Source organism: Nicotiana sylvestris, chromosome 1 (genome assembly GCF_000393655.2).
Source record: "Nicotiana sylvestris chromosome 1, ASM39365v2, whole genome shotgun sequence".
NCBI classification, from domain to species: Eukaryota; Viridiplantae; Streptophyta; class Magnoliopsida; order Solanales; family Solanaceae; genus Nicotiana; species Nicotiana sylvestris.
The window spans coordinates 160,219,800-160,235,196 of NC_091057.1; positions in this window are offsets into that span (position 1 = coordinate 160,219,800).

The window sequence follows — 15,397 nt, forward strand, 5'->3', positions numbered from 1 at the left end:
TTTTGTTCTCTTTTTTTTCTTTCCTTGTGTTAAATTTTAAGGTGTTCTTTTTTAGATGAACTTGTTCTGTCATTGATCTCTAGAAAACGTAATATCCATTGTAAGAATCTATAATACAAAAACTAAATGCGTAGCAGGATTTTCGGTGTTAATTTTGGATAATTGAAGGAGTTTGGAGGAGAAAATATAAAAGAATTCTGAAAATCATATAATTGATATCTATTATTCTAACCGTGGTTAGACCTATTTTTAGTTAATTAAATCTAAACCATTAATATTAAAAGGAGACATGTATCATTCATCTAAGCAGGAACTTGGAGAAATTGAAATAATAGAAAATGTAGAGGAGTTTTATCCGTTGTTACACCTGTTTGTTTAGACATTTGGTATTCAGAATTAGCACTAATTTAAATTTGCGCTTGCAAGTTTACTAAGCATTTTCTATCACAGAGATTTTATATTTTTATTGTTTAAATCCGAAAATTCTAATTAAGGGTTAGAACGATCTTATCAAGCACTATGTATTCAACATTTCAACTAGCTTAATATTTTATGGGTTCTATATATGTGCCTTAGATTCTCTTCTTTTATTATTCTATTTCATGTGCTATATGCGGTGTAAAAGTAGTACAAAAATTCCATTATGTCGATACTTAGAGGCCCCTTTTTTATTCTTTCCAATCATCTATTGTTATATTTACTCGAAAACACTGACAGAAAATCTTTATTTCCTTGGTCAAAAGGTTATTTTAATGATTAAAGAAAAACTCGGAGGAACCAATTGTCTTTCTTTTCATATTGATAGTAATTAAGATTAAAAAGAGACTGTCTACTTCAATCATACCAAACACACCCTTATTTACACTCTTTAATCCACTAAAGTTGTTAAATGAGTGGTCCGTAAAATATTACTCTGGTTTTTTGTAGCTTATTTTTCTAACGAAATTTCACCATTATTTTAATTGGATTAAAAAAAATCTTATTTCGTGATTACAAAATTAAAGAAAAAGGAAAAAAATTACTTTTATGATAATTCAAAAGCAATTTAATTTTGGAAAAAAGGCCAAAATTGTACCTCTACTATTGAAAATTAGTCACGTTAATGCCTCTTTCTACTTTCTGTTCAAAATCATACCTACCGTTATTTTTGGGTCCCGGTGCCACGCAGAAAATCTGTTAGGGTTAGGGATAAATTTATATACTTTACTAACGATCGGTATAATTTTGGACGGAAAGTAAAAACGGATATTAACATGACCAAATTTTAATAGTATAGACACAATTTTGGCCTTTTTCCCTTTAATTTTGTGTAATTAAAGGAAGGAGATAGAGAAATCCCTTTTCTCCTTGTTTATTGTGGAGTAAAAAAATTCTCTGTTTTTCTTTTCTACAATATTTTCCTAATAATATCTAGAATTTGGTTAGTACATATCCATTTGCTTTTTTTTGGGTGGGGCGTGGGGGGAGGGGGGTGGGGGAGGGGAGGGACCCAGTGGACCCAACATTACCTACCATATCCACATGGATAAACAGTGAGATAATAAAATCAAAAGTAGATGCTACAAAAACTACTTGGTGGGGCTTAATGTTGAAATGTTTATTTGTGTGACTACTATATGCAAAATATCATCATCTCTACAGTTGAACTACCACTTCTTTCATATGATGGACCAAATCTGGCAATTTATCCAAAAGAACATAATAGTTTACCATTAAATAGACGAAAATGATGTTATAAAAATTTCCCGTGTTTTATTTTTAAATTTCTTACATATAAAAATAAAAATTTCTTGAAATAAATACGATTCCTTTTTTAATTAATTTTAACAAGAAGTTTTGAAAAGTACATGTTTAAGTTGGACCCTGCTACTTTTACTTGAATGGAACACGTGCCATTACTTAATTTGTGATCATATCATGTTAGTTTAATTATCACGGGGAGAGAACAACATTAGCGTGTCTGTCAACAACGCAACTCGTATTCTGAATATCCAGAAAACAGAATTTTATGCCTAAAGTTTATTGTGTTATTTCTTTTTCTTGCCAGGAAGAATCTCTGTACTGAAGAGAAATATATATAGAAGAGAAGATGAAGAGAGCTGCCGATCACTTTTCTATTTCCACATTACCACTTTTTTTTTAAACGTGTGGCACTTCTCCTATCCTTATGGGAGTTAATTAACTTCCGGCCTGAAAATATTAACTTCCATCAACCTTATCTCTTATAAGTGGGATGAGTCAGTCCACATGGGCGACCCGTAACTTAAACTCAATATCCTACATATCAATTTTTACCAAAACTGCCTACTTGATAAATGATACTCTCATGAGACTGAACTCACATAGGAGTTAGACTCAACTAACCAATTGTACTAGTGCAAAGGAAAGAATGGAAAACTAAGACAACTATGTATGTTATACTTGTGCTCGTTTCTCATGTTGATTCATAGAAGGAAGCTAGTCAGTCACTACTAATTAGTATTATTTATTTATTTATTTATTTATGATGATAGATGCATTTGCTATAGTTTTAGCATAGTAACAAGCCTGTTAAATATAGAGCCGATTTGGGCGTCCTAAAATCCTATGTTAGCAATTGCCATCTAATACATTCTAGGGCTTCGCATCCTTTTTCAATTGACATAAAAACTCAATTTGGGCTTGTAAGAAAGTTTATTCTTTTAAAATTTTGAAAATTAAGAGATCTTTTCCCTAATGGCACCAATTGTTAAGCTCTCTATCACTCTCCTTCTCCTCCATTTTTCCTTAAGCCAACTTCTGTTGTAACTTCTTGCTGAAAGTAGAATTAAAAAGACCAAAAATATCGCGACACAAATAGCCAGCCAGATTAAATATTACTTGTGTAGCCAATATACATTGATTATACGTATTTATACACACACACACACACACACACACACACATATATATATATATATATATATATATATATATATATATATATATATATATATCTGCTGAAAAATTAGTGAGCTTGTGTGCGCATAGCGTTATCTTATCTTTGAATACTTCCTTTAGGCGGCTAGAAAGATGTTATTTGTGTGGTCCGTTCTGGTCAACCCAGTCTATGACTATCCAATTCATATTCTTCTTGCCAGAAGGACCACTCGTGGGCACGTTCCTCTCTGGGGCGGTCTGATCTAATCGAAGTCAACTGACTCACATGGAATACGGGGTTCGTTTTCACCGAGCTGGTCGCTTAGACAACCGACTTTCTTAATAAAGAGAAGTTGGGGACATAGTAAACCGTCTGTCTTCATCGTATTAAGCCAACATAGACCCCATAGTGGTTTCGGTGAATATATATATATATATATATATATATATATATATATATCTGCTGAAAAATTAGTGATATCTCAAAAAGTAATGTCCATCTTGGTTTGGGAAAACTTTTCTCTTTGAAATATTATTTACATCTACTAATTATTTAGTAAGTTATTTTACAATTAATAGAGTCAAACTAGCCATTAATTAGCCGTCATCTAGCCGTTGGAGCAACACCTATATAACCATGGTCTTTGAGGAGCTAAAGACACTTTCTAACATAACTTTCTGAATCATCTTCTTCCTTCTATATGCTGGGTTTCTTTCTTGAATTTTTTGCTAGTTCTGTTCCCAGTTTTATAACTGGAAGAGCTTGTTGAATCCTGAGTATAAACCTAATTTTATTTATTATTGTGTGGGCGAAATATACTTAAGGACAGTATCCTTGACACGCCTCCAACTAAATCTTACTCTCCATAATCTAGGATTGTTCCAACAGTCTTAAGGATATTTCTATACTGTTCCTATGGAGAATATCAATTCTAGAATCTCAAGAGTAATAGATGATAGATGAAAAAATATTATTATTGTATTGGTATTATATATCGTTGTTGCTGGGTATACTTTGGCATGCACTCTTGGCAAGTTGTTATTTCAATTTCGTACACTATCCCATTATGAAGATCAATATGCACGACAAATCAATGTAAGCCTTTTTCTAGTATTTGAGTGCGCCTAAGCTTATATAAATGTAGACTTTTATTGTAATCCATTTTTGAAAATCTTAAAAGCTCTAAGATAGTGGGTTTAAATTGATATTTCAACGAATTTGAGTTTTTGAATTTGGAGTGCTATATATAAAAGTACGATTGATTTCAATACTCGTATAAGTTCTTTGCTAATTCTATGAGAATGAAAGAGTGAATAATTTACTATTCATGATACTCATTCATGTCAAATAGAATTTGACAGATCTTTTTGATGGAAGGGAAGATGATGATTAATGTGTTAGATTTTGTAATCTCCTCTCAACATATTTGAATATTTTACATGTATTTGCTAAAGCATTTCACAATATATTTAACAGTTTTTTGAGATCTTGAATTTTGATGAATTAGCATTTATCTTTGCAAATAATTTGTATCTACCAAATTATCATAATTAGTGAGCCATAATTTCTAGGAATTCAACTTGAGTATATGTGTTCCTAGATCATTGGGGCTCTCCTCTGTATTAGTTTGATAGAAATAATAAATAGATAAGTCCTTCGTGTTCTTGTGACTTATTTGGTGAATCTATATTATTAACTTGTTATTTATTAAGTAAACTCTTTATGAGTTGTGAAAAGATTATCCCATTAACCTGAAACTTTCGAAAATGTGGGGGGACCATGGTGTTCAAAGTTATATAGCATGATCATAAGGGGAATAATGAGGAATATTTATTAAATTTATTGTAATGAAGCTGTACAAAATTGAGATTTTTGTGGCAAAAAAATAATTATATTAATAGATAAAAAAAATATATTGTATTTTTTGCTCTGAAAAGTTATTTTACTTTGGATCTCTTATTCATTTGGGTGATGAAGAAATCCTTGAATTATGATCCGTTTCTATTGATTTGAGATATTTCTGTAGAAGTTAAAGTTGCTTCTATATTTAGAAAATTTTACTTTGGTGCTAGACTATGGAAGATACATAAAGAAAATAAATTCTTATGTGTTGAAAGATGTTTCAAAAGGCACTTGTACAGAAGTCATGTTTTATTTCATTTGAGATGATTTTATGCCTTACTTGAGAAATACTATGAGTCAGTATTTTGTATGTGAATTTTTTATTGTATTAGAAGGATGCAATGATGATATTGAATCTTTGATTCAAATGCTAGTGATTGTATGATCACCTTCTAGTGGGGTGTTATAATATTGAAACTGTGTGGTAATAAGGTTGATTACGGAACCTCTTGGCAAATATTCTACTAGGTGTTAAGCTGGTAATATTTTTGTCGATGAATTGTGATTGCCGAATGTCACGACCCCAGTTCGCCCTCCGTGAACTGTCGTGACGGCACCTAGTCTCTACAACTAGGTAAGCCTAAAACTTGTCACGACCCCAGTTCGCCCTCCACGAATTGTCGTGACGGCGCCTAGTCTCTACGACTAGGTAAGCAACAAGTGCGGAAAATAAACTAAACTTGCGGAATAAACAATCAAAAGCTGAAAACAACTGAAGGAAACAATATTTAAATGACGCTCGGCATATACACATAACTTTTCAAAATCTGATACACTATCCCAAAATTCGAAAACTCACGGATCCACAAGCTGAGAAAAATACTACAAAGCTCTAACTCCGGAATGTCTAATAAGAACAGGAAAGTACAGAAGGGCTAAATACTAAAATCAGGAATAGAAAGGGACTTCTCGGTTTACGGACGCGGCAGATGTACCTCGAAGTCTCTAGAGCAGTCGCCTCCTCAAGGATGATAGGCTTGAGTAACGGTACCTAGATCTGCACATGAAAAACATGCGCAGAAGGGGCATGAGTACACCACAGCGGTACTCAGTAAGTGCCAAGCCTAACCTCGGTTGGATAGTGACGAGGAAGGTCAGGGCCTTACTGAGGTTAAATAAAATATAAAGATCAGCAGTAAAGAACACAACAGTATACATAAGTACGGCAGTAAAATAACACAGGATGTACAGGACAACAACAACTACACAGAAACAAGGTAAACATGAAAAGGAAATACAGCTCAACACCAATAATAACAATCGAGGATCTCCCAGGATGACGTCCTGTAGTCCCATCTGTACATGTCCAGTGGATCTTCCGGGATCCCGTCCTGTAGTCCAACTCATAGTGCGCGATGATCTATAGAAATCCCGTTCCGTAGTCCTAAATGTAAATACCTAGTACTGGGGGAATCTACCGGGTGCATTCCCGTAGTTCTATATAACTGTGCAGGGGGATCTACCTGGAATCTAACCCGCAGTCCCAAAGTAAATATGCAGGGGGGTCTACCAGGAATCAAACCCGTAGTCCCAAAGTAAACAGACAAGGGGGAGCTACCAGAATCCCACATCCGTAGTCCCAAAATAAATACACAACATCAGCAGGAAGATATACAGAAATTGCAAAATTTCATATTAAGGCAATAAGTGATTCTAGCCTAGCATGCTGCACAAAATTCAAGTAAAGCAGGTTGAATCATATAAAGCAATTAAGTCACTTAGACATGCTTTCCTAAGCTAACAAGAGGCTTAATAGTGCAAGTAATAAAAACAGGAAAGGAAACATGCTAGTATTTACTTAAAGAAAATCGGATTTCCAAAAATTAGCACAAGTACGCACTCGTCACCTCACGTATAAGGCATTTCAATTACCAAATATACCAATTCTAAGGGGAAGGTCCCACCCACAAGGTTAGACAAGTCACTAACCTCGAACCGGCTCAAAATCAATCTGAAACCACGCTCATGCCATGAGTATTCGACTCCAAATGACCCAAATCTATTCAATTCAATTTCATAATATAAATAACACATCAAGTAACTGATTCTACAATTAAATTCTAAGCTAATACACGAAATTAGGTCAAATGACCAAAATGCCACTCGGCCCCACGTCTCAAAATCGGGTGAAATTTACATTTTAGAAACCTCGTACTCTCACGAGTCTATACATAACAAGAATACTGAAATCGGAGTCCAAATGACCCCTCAAATCCTTATTCAAAGGTCTCTTAAACTCAAGCCCTAATTACCCATTTTCCCAAATTTTTCACCACTAATTAGGTCTTTAATCACATAAAAACGAGTTATGAAGTCAAGGATGTTACATCCAAGTGATTCCCCTTTGTTTTCCTCAAAAATCTCTCTTAAAATCTTCAAACCCGGATGAAAATGGTGAAAGAATCGCTCAAATTCGCGAAGGCAACTATTTATATGTTCTGCCCAGTGATTTCCGCATCTGCGGAAACTACATCGCATCCGCGACTTTCATTTAAGTGCCAGCTTCCGCATCTGCAGAACTCTAACCGCAAGAGCGGTTGCACTTCTGCGAACATTTCACTGCATCTGTAGTTCCTGAGGAATTCCCAAATTCCGCTTCTGCGGTCTCTATGCCGCTTTTGCGGCTCCGCATCTACGGTCCCCAAACCGGAGATGCGAAAATACCAGAAGCAGCAAAAAATACAACAGCTGCAACATGTTCCTCAATTTCTCGTTAACTATCCGAAATCACCCCTAGGCCCAGGGACCTCAACCAAAAGCACAAACATCACCTAATACCTTATTCAAACTTGTACCAATCCTTAAAACACTTAAAACAACATCAAAACCTCGAATTAACCAAGGATTTAAGTCTAAGAACTCCAGATTTCCTTGAAATACGCTTTCGATCAAAAAGTCTACAAACCTCGTCCGAATGACCTGAAATTTTGCACACACGTCATATTAAACAATACGGAGCTACTCCAACTTCCACAATTTCATTCTGGCCCTCGGATCAAAATCTCACTATCGGACCTGAAACTTCAAAAATTCAACTTTTGGCATTTCAAGCCTAAATTAGCTACGGACCTCCAAAACACGATCCGAACACACCCCTAAGCCCAAAATCACCTAACAGAGCTAACAGAACTATCGAATTTCCATTCCGAGGCCATCTTCACACTATTCCGACTACGGTCAACTTTCCAACACTTAAGCTCTCATTTAGGGATTAAGTGTCCCAAAACTCTCCGAAACTCAAAACCGAACATCCCGACAAATCAAAATAGTAGAAATAAACTTGGGAAAAGCAGTTAATAAGATATCGGGCATTAATTCTTAAGACGACCGGTCGAGTTGTCACACCGAGGTGCAATAACCATTGTAAGAAAATAAATCTTTCAATGGGAAGAGTAGACACATTTTCTTATGATATAATGTCATAAAGTAATTGCTTAGAGATGAGAATTTTTTATATAGTGTAGTCAAAAAAATGATTTGGCTGATCCTTTAACTTATAGTGAAACATCGAGGGGTTGAGACCTTTGTCAATTTGGGATGTATCAACAATGATGGTAACCCAATCTATGTGATTGGAGATCTCATAAGTAGGTTCATGTGGGTAATAACAAGTCATTAGTTGATCAAATGCGCACTATTAAATTATGTCTCTTCCTATGGGGGTGTGTGTGTATCGTGCAAGACTACAAGAAAAGTGAGGGTAAGTTATTAAACTCTTAAACCAATAATCCATAGCCTTTTGTAGGTGGTGTATTGCGCTGCAGAATACACTTGATGGATGGACCTATATGGGTGTGGAGTGAAGTCATTCCTATAAAATTTGTGGCAAAATTTCTAGAGCACTCATGAAAACCAGGCGTGCGCATTGCCTATTAGCGCAAAACCGCGATAACAACAGAAATTCTGGGGGTATGATGAATAAGATCCCTAGATTACAACAAGAATTTTTTGGTTCATAGAAGTTGTATACGTCACCAACTATTCTATAAGTTAAATCTTATTTTATCTATATCTGGTTCATAGTCTATAAGACACCAGATGAATTTTATTATATCCGAAACCCAGGAAACTATCTCTCTTTCTTTCTTTATTTACTATTTATTTTTTATATCCTTTTTGAGATATATGGGGGATTGTTGGAAAATTAGTGATATCGCAAAAGGTAATGTCCATCTTGGTTTGGGAAAACTTTTTTCTTTGAAATATTATTTACATCTACTTATTATTTAGTGAGTTATTTTACAATTAATAGAGTCAAACTAGCCGTTACTAGCCGTTAACTAGCCATCAACTAGCCGCTATCTAGCCGTCGAAGCAACACCTACATAAACATGATTTTTGAAGAGCTAAAGACACTTTCTAACATAACTTTCTGAATCATATTCTTCCTTCTATATGATGGGTTTTTTCTTGAATTTTCTGCTAGTTCTGTTCCCAGTTTTATAACTGGAAGAGCTTGTTAAATCCCGGGGGATACGCCTAATTTTATTCATTATTGTGTGGGCAAATATCCTTAAGGACAATGTCCTAGACACGCCTCCAGCTAAATCTTATTCTCCATAATCCAAGATTGTTCCAACAATATCTATCGGCTATTTTTAGTTGAGGAATTTTCAGAAATGACTATTGTTTAGTGGCTATTAACTTGCTATAGCTACCAATTACTTAATTACTTCCTATAACTATGTTTTTACTTGTTATAGAGTGTATTCGATATATTCAAGGTATTGTATTCATGAATACAGTAGCAAAATTCAGCGGAAAACAAGGAAGTCCAGCTAAACATAGACTGTATTCATATGTATTCGCGAGCTTTATTCGTGAATACAGTAACGGAAATCTGCGAAAAATAAGGTCTTCAGCTGTTTAAAAACGATAAGTGAATTAATTAATGTGATAGACTCCTAATATAACTCAACAAACTTAATTATAACACGCAAAATTTGTATTTCCAGTTATAGAAGGTATTCTCATCCGAAAAACACCCCAAAAACAGAGCAATCTTCAGAGATTCAATCTACCGTTTCTTTTTTTGGTGGTATTTGTACTAAAATATTTTTTAGAGGTATCTTTATAAATAGATTTATATTTTGAAATTATATAATTACATTAAATACAATTAAATACATACAAATATATTGAATACATGAAGTATAGCAGGTCATCTATAGTGAAAAACATATTAATACATGTTGCAGATACATTTGAACACATATATATATATACATCTGGATACATAAATTATATTAATTAAAAATCATATAAATACATTCTACAATACATTGAATACATACTGCTGAATATATACTGCTGGACAAAACAGTGAAACAAAGTGAAGCTTTGAAATTATATAATTACATTGAATATAGTTAAATACATTGAATATATTGAAAAAGTAGAAAAAACTAAAGACATTGAATAAAATGAAATACATGGAATACAGCAAGATACATTGAATACGATGAAAATAAAGTATCTTTTCCCTTAACCCCGAATCATAATCCATAAGTTTTTTTCTCTTTTCCGCATCAGGAAGTGTTGATTCTTCCAAGGATCTCTCAAATTGGGCTTGTTTCGATGTCGGTTAACCCTCTTGTGAGTTGTTGAATCAGACATTAGAGATGAAATTTTAAGTTTTCTGGTCAAAGCATAACAATGGTGATTATTTCTTAAAAATTAGTAAAGAGAAATTCTTTTAATATGAGATTTTAATAACAACAATCACGCTACTCTATCAAGAAGACTACAATAATATATAATCATGTTGGCATCATCATCACGCCATTATCATCAAGAGTTGTCATCCGAGAATGAAGCAAATTAGTTTGATCAGTTTGACAAGAACATATGCTAGAGTTTAATAAGGAGGTAGTTTTATATAAAGAATGAGAGAGAAAAATATTACACGGCGTATTTAATGGCTTAATGGTAGGAAGTGACCATAAATATATATTTTGCTATAAAAACTAAAAGGTAGCTATAGAAAATAGTATATTAAAAGGGTTTTTATTTATAATAAATAGGATGTAAAACTGTCACGACCCAAAATTCACTAGTCATGATGGCACCTAACCTAACCCGCTAGGTAAGCCAACTAATAACAATCCAATTTCAATAATGCTAATAAGTCAATTAAACAAAATAAATTATCTGGATCTATTACATTTCCCAAGGACTGGTAGTACAAATGATGAGCTTCTAAGAATAGAGTTTACAAAGCTGATATAATGAAAATACATCTTATGTTTGAAAAGTACATAAACAAAATTTTATAATCTAAGGCTACCGTAAACAAGAGGCAACTACAGCAGGAACACAAGTACGCCTTCAAATCCAACAACCATCAAACGCAGCAACATCGACATCCAGGATATGCACGCAATGTACAAGAAATGCAGTATGAGCACAATCGACCCCATGTACTCAAAAAGTAACAAACCTAACCTCAAGTTGAAAGCAGTGATGAGCTGGAACATAGGTCGGGTCCAACTCTAATAACCAATAGCAGTTCTTAACAGTGCAAAGCAAATAAATAAAAAAATAGCTCAGAGATAAAGTGCTCAGCCTTTTCACAGTTTTTCGAAAATAATTCCTCTTTTCAAGAATATCAATGAAAACCCAAATCCTTTATCGAAATCATCGAAAAATTACGAGATAGTTTGAAAACTGTAATTTTACTGAAAAATACTTTCCACAATAAATTAAAAATATTTCGTTTTCTTTCCAAATAACAAGTGTGAAATACCTCTCTATAACCACATATTAATATGTGTAAAAAGTCATGAATGACGTGATACCGTACAATATGAGAAAAATACATCTTTATGCATGTATGTCATGTGCATGTCAAATGCGATGCGACTCAGCAATAAAACCATATGCGACTCGGCAATAAAACCTCGTAGAATTGAAAGTTTAAGGGAAAGTGTTCAAATTAAACCAGGAAACAAGGAATTCAGAATAATCAAGGGTTCAATCAAAGAGAAAGTCATGAAAGAGTCAGCAAGTTTAGCATATAAAATAAGGCAAGATATGAATAGTCAGGATTCGACACATAACTTTAACAAAACAAATAGTTAAAACGAAACTGATATAAGGAGAAAGATACAGGTCTTAACAAGAATAGTCAGGATGAACACAAGCATATAGAATCAGTGAAAGGTTGAACTAAGAAGTTCAGTAGAAGTATATTAGGACAAGGTAATCACAAGAAATCTCAAGAACCCAAAGCAAGAACATAGTCGATATACCAGTGCTCAGAAACCAAACGAAGAACATCAAAAATTAAGGCTTTCAGTACAAGCGAGTTAAGGTTGTAACCAACTTACAAAATCAGTCAAAACATATGAGGAGAAGAAGATCAAACACTAAAAAAATCATAAGACGTTTTGTAAAAAGAAATTCCGGAAACCCTAGTTTAGAAAAAGGTGAAAATCAATTGAAAATCATATGATTCTTGTAAAGAATCTCAAGGTTGTTGTAAAACTCACATGAAACAAATCCAAATCATCTCAGATCTGTACAGATCTAAGAGGTCCAAAAAAAGAAATTAGGGTTTTGAAGAGAACAACACAGAGGTGAAGAAACATTCTTAGAAACCCATAGATCGTAGTCAATATAGGACGACCTTACTCGAAATCATACTAGAATGGCCTGAAACAGGCAAGAAAGTGACCCTAGATGCAAGCCAACTAACCCTAATCCCTTGAGGACCCTGGAGATGGCAAGACTAACGTGAGAGAGTCCATTTGGAGGCATGAGAGATGGTGAGAAACAACCGTAGATAGCCTTAGGTGGGAGTCAGTGAGGTTTGATTAGGGTTAAGTTTAAGAGCGTTTGAGAGCAGAGAAGGGTTTCAGGGCGGCGGGTAGTGTAGAATGAAAGGGTTTGGGGGTCTTTTAGTTTATCTTAGGAAGGGTCGTTTGTCGCCGTTGATCTCTATGATCAACGGCCGAGATTAAAGGGTTTTAGGGGCCGGATCGGGTATTTGGGTTTGGGCTGGGTAATTTTATTTGGATTGGGCTGGTAATTGGATTGAATTAGGGTTGAAATTGAAAATAAAAAATATTGTAGATTTTAAATAGCCATTTTTAATACTATATAATTTATAAAAAATAATAAATGATTTCTAAAAAATACTTTCGTGTACTAAAACGATTTAAAATAGTTGCTTAACATTTTAAAAAATTTAAAAGACCATTTTATGCATCAATAATGTAATTATATGTTAACATGTGCTATTATTTTAAAGATATCCAATTTAGTCTAAAAATGTAAATGCAATTATAAAAAATGCACTAAAAATATTTAAATAATTATGATGGCATAAATAATGAATTTAAATGACTAAACCAATGCAAAATACTTTGAAGGATAATTATTGGCTATTTTAAAAATAAAAGAGGAGAAATAAATTGATCTGGAGCTTTTAAAATTATAGAAAAATAATAAAAATGCTTATGCATGCTTATAACTGCATATATGCTATTTTGAAAGTGTGTGTGTGTGTGTATATATATATATATATATATATAAACTATATGAGGAAAAATTAGGTATCAACAATGATGTGGCGTGCAGCCCGATCCCATAAACATCCTCACCATTAGACCCTCGGCCTCACTCAGTCATCAATCTCTCCAGTCTCTCAGGCTCCCAATGTCATAAAACCAGCCCGTCAACAATAATATAATGTATCAATAAATAACAACTGAGACTGAGATATATTATGAATGCATGAATATGACTGAGTACAAAATATCAATGAAATCGGTGAGATGACAGCAAGAAACGACCACTATGGGCCCCAACAATATCATCATAAAGCCTAAACAGGATATCTAGCATAATGTACAGATCAATTACTTTATCACATGGTGAAAACACAGATATCAACAAAGTAGGGCCACTATACAGTGCCCGAAAGACAACAGAGTCATAATTCACAGGGTGCATGCCTATACGCCCGTCATCTAGCATGTGTGCCACCTCAACACCAGTCATACATCACGTAATCTGGGATTTTATACCTCAGCACTAAGTTTAGAATAGTTACTTATCTTAAACAAGCTAATTCCGACACCGAGCAAGCCAAGCGATACTCCAAGAATGTCATCACACGCATTGCAACCTCCGTAAGACTCGAAACTAGCCAAAAGCAACTCAAATACATTAGATAAAGCCTAAGGAAGCAATTACAAATGATAAAGATCGAATTCTACATCAAATCCCAAATCTGGCCAAAAATCACACCTGGGGCCATGCCTCAAAACTCGACAAAATTCACAAAATCCGACAACCCATTCAATTACGAGTCCAACCGTACTAGTTTCACTCAATTCCGACTCCAATTAGATGTTCAAAGCTCAAAAATTCATATAATGAAACTTTAGGCCAAAACCCCCAATTTTCTCTTCCAATTAATTAACCAATTGCTAAAAATGAAGATAAATTCATGGAATATAATCGAAACTGAGTATAGACACTAACCCCAATTCATATGGTAAAAATTGCTTCAAGAATCGCCTCAATCCGAGCTCCATAGCTCCCAAAATGCAAAAATAGCTGAAACCCTCGAAATAGAGTACTTTATACTTCTGTACAGACATCCTCTTTCACGAACGCAGGATACCCATCGCGTTCGTGGTGAAAAAAAAAACATCACCCACCAAAATGCTCTATGTGTTAGTGGCACAAGCCTCGCGTATGCAATACACACTAGAGGTAGAACTATGCGAACGCAGCACGAGCCTCGCGAACGCGAAGAAGAAAGCTTCTCCAGCTCCAATCCCCCAACTCACTCTACGTGAACGTGATCTTTCATACACAAATGCGAAGAGGACTAGTCCCAACTCTTCGCGAGCACGGACCAATATTCGCGAATGCGATGAAGAAATGCCACTGCTATCAAAATATACTACGCGTTCGCGACACTTGCCTCATGAACGCGATGAAGAATTGAGACACCAGATACCATCAGAATACAACAATGCAAAATGAAGGAAAAATAGCCCGAAATCAATCCGAAACACGTCCCAAGCCCTTCGGGACCACATCCAAACATACCAACAAGTCCCATAATATAACACGGACCTACTTGTAACGACCTGGCCGGTCGTTTCATGAGTTACCACTCTGTTTCCCCTGTTTTTGCTTCTTATTGTCTTGATCAGATGTATTATGTGTTATCGGGTAGGTTGGTTCGGGTTCGGAGAGATTTTGGTAAGATTTGAGACACTTAGTCTCTTTGAGTAAGCTTAAGTTGGAAAAGTCAACCGAATGTTGACTTATATGAAAAAGGGTTTGGATGTGAATTTTTATGGTTCGTATAGCTTCGGGAGGTGATTTGGGACTTAGGAGCGTGATCGGAATTTGTTTTGGAGGTTCGGAGTAGATTTAGGCTTGAATTGGCGAAATTGGAATTTTGGCGTTTTCCGGTTGATAGGTGAGATTTTCATATAGGGGTCAAAATGGAATTTTAGAAGTTGGAGTAGGTCCGTTGTGTCATTTGTGACGTGTGTGCAAAATTTCAGGTCATTTAGACGAGATTTGATAGGCTTTTTGATCGAAAGCGGAATTTGAAAGTTTTTGGAATTC